Source organism: Zalophus californianus, chromosome 7, assembly GCF_009762305.2.
Source record: "Zalophus californianus isolate mZalCal1 chromosome 7, mZalCal1.pri.v2, whole genome shotgun sequence".
NCBI classification, from domain to species: domain Eukaryota; kingdom Metazoa; phylum Chordata; class Mammalia; order Carnivora; family Otariidae; genus Zalophus; species Zalophus californianus.
Genome location: NC_045601.1, coordinates 31,788,676 through 31,791,375, shown reverse-complemented (window position 1 = coordinate 31,791,375; position 2,700 = coordinate 31,788,676).

Genomic DNA, 2,700 nt, shown 5'->3' with positions numbered 1-2,700 from the left:
AGAAGACTATGAGAAATGGGGCATATCTTTCCTTTAAAGGTGAGGATGCAATTAAAATCTGGCTTTAATAATCAGAGTAAATAATCAGTGTCCAGCATTTCAACCAACAATATTAATACTGAGTCTCTCAGAAAGTCACAGTCTAGTGTGGTTGTGTGAGAAACAACTGGTAACCTAAAATGCTAGCGAAAGCATTGGACATGAAATTAAAAGATTCTGGTTTGAGGATCTGATACACATAAGTTAGGAGATTAGAAAACAATACTTTGTTCTCCAAGGTAAAAATGGGGAAAAAATACCTACCTTGTGAAATAAAAGAAAATGTATGTTAAAATGTTTTGTAAACTGTAAAACACTATACATAAGACATTAATGATACCTTTACATACTCTGGGTAAGAATATAAAGGTAAAGTTTCCTTCAGATTAATGGAAAGGGCAAGAAAAGAAAAGAAAACTGATGGTATTGGCTTGCAATTGGCAGGTATAGGGGGCTGACAACAAAGAAATGGGGTAGGAGGCGAGGGGTAAAATATCACCATAGATTGGAGAATAAAGGAATGATAAATAGCAGCCCTGGTGACTCATGGCGGACATTAATCATTTACTGAGTGATTTCTATGTGTCAAAGTGGAAAAAGAATGTAAGATACATGCCTTTGAGGAACTTACATTCAGTGATAGACATTACTAGTGTTAACCAATATTTATGAATCTCTTCCCTTTCCTGGACATACAGGGAAATTATACTTCCTATGCATCTAAATTTGGCATAGCTATATGACTTGCTTTGGCCAATAAAATACGAGTGGAAGGGCGCCTGGGTGGCTCAGTCATTAAGCGTCTGCCTTCGGCTCAGGTCATGATCCTGGGGTCCTGGGATTAAGCCCCACATCGGGCTCCCTGCTCAGTGGGAAGCCTGCTTCTCCCTCTCCCTCTACCCCTCCCCGCTGCTTGTGTTCCCCCTCTCGCTGCGTCTCTCTCTGTCAAATAAATAAAATCTTAAAAAAAATACAAGTGGAAATGACAAGTATCACTAAGAATGAAACCATTTAAAAGGCAACGTGCAATTTCTCCATATTTTTTTATCATGCTCCAAGAATGATGGGAGCACTGGTTAATAAGGAAACAACACATAATGAAAAAGCCTGAGGTTCTGAGCTTTGACATGGAGGCTGCCCTAGAGTAGACTTTGAATAAGCAAGAGTAACTTTGAATAAGCAACTTTTGTCTTATTAAGTCAGGAGAATTTTTGGTTTTATTTGTTACTGCACCATGAGCTAGCCTATCCAGACTAATACCCATGGTAAAGAGAAAGTATAGCGCAGTGAAAAAAATTTGGTTTTGCACGGTCTGTACTTAAGATACTAAACCTATTATACATGAGAGCATGCTACCTATGTATTACAAGTTTACTGTCTAGTTTACCTATGTATTACTAGACTCTGTGTTTTCAAAAACTAAAATTAAGGTGGGGATCCTGGGTGGCTCAGTTGTTAAGCATCTGCCTTCAGCTCAGGTCATGATCCCAGGGTCCTGGGATCGAGTCCTGCATCAGGCTCCCTGCTCCACCGGAAGCCTGCTTCTCCCTCTCCCACTCCCCCTGCTTGTGTTCCTGTTCTTGCTATCTCTCTCTCTCTCTCTGTCAAATAAATAAATAAAATCTTAAAAGAAAAAAAAACTAAAATTAAGGTAATGCATTTAGAATATGCCCGACACATCTAGAATAGAGAATTAGAGGAATGTGGGGTTAATTTTCAGTAGAAGAGCCAAGTGATAGGTTTCAGAACAGCTTTTGACATTGATAATGACTTTCTAGTTGATTTTTTCCATATTTCTCTTGATATTCAGAACACTTCAATAATTTCAGTCAATTTTTTCCACTTGTTTAATATATATTTTTATAGATTATTAGAAAAAATCCTTGCTGATTAAAAAAAAGTTAAGTAAATATGTTGATGTTCTTAAGACCCTTTTTCCTAGTAGTGTCATTTCATGAATTAATGTTTCTGGAATTTATGCTCTTTATTCTATTTTACTTTTTAATGTGTATTCTTATAAGGTAGAATTCTGAGAAGTGAATGTAAAAGTGACAGGTGCATTATTAGAAGATGGTGTTGCCCCAGATGAGTTAATCCAATCAATTTGAATTTTACTATGGACCAGAAGTAGAAATCACTAAATTTAACCTTGATTATACAAAGTAATTGTAGAAGCTTCTTTGGCACAATACCTTTCAGATATAAGTATTGGGAGTATATTTTGAAGGATGTATTACATATATAGCAAAAAGAAAAAAAAAATCCTGTCTTAAAATTATATAGTAAATATATATGTGTGTATGTATGTGTGTGTGTATAGTGTACAGTAAATATATGTATTTACTGTAATAGGCAGCATCCCAGATGACCTGCAAAGATCCTTACCTCTTGGTATTTTCACCCACATTGTACCACTATTGGTCTAATAGCATATGGCAGAAGTCAAGTCACTTCCATGATTAAGATGTAAAAGACTGAAACTTCCATCCTTCCATCTGTTTCTCTCTACCTCTATCCTTAGTCTACCTGTCTCATCACTCACTGTAGGAGATGCCAGTTGCCTTTTTGTGAAAACTTTCAGGAAGCTCATGCATAAGGAACAAAGGCCTCAGAAAACTTCCAGCAAGGACCCGAGGCCCATTAACAGCCATGTGAGTGAGC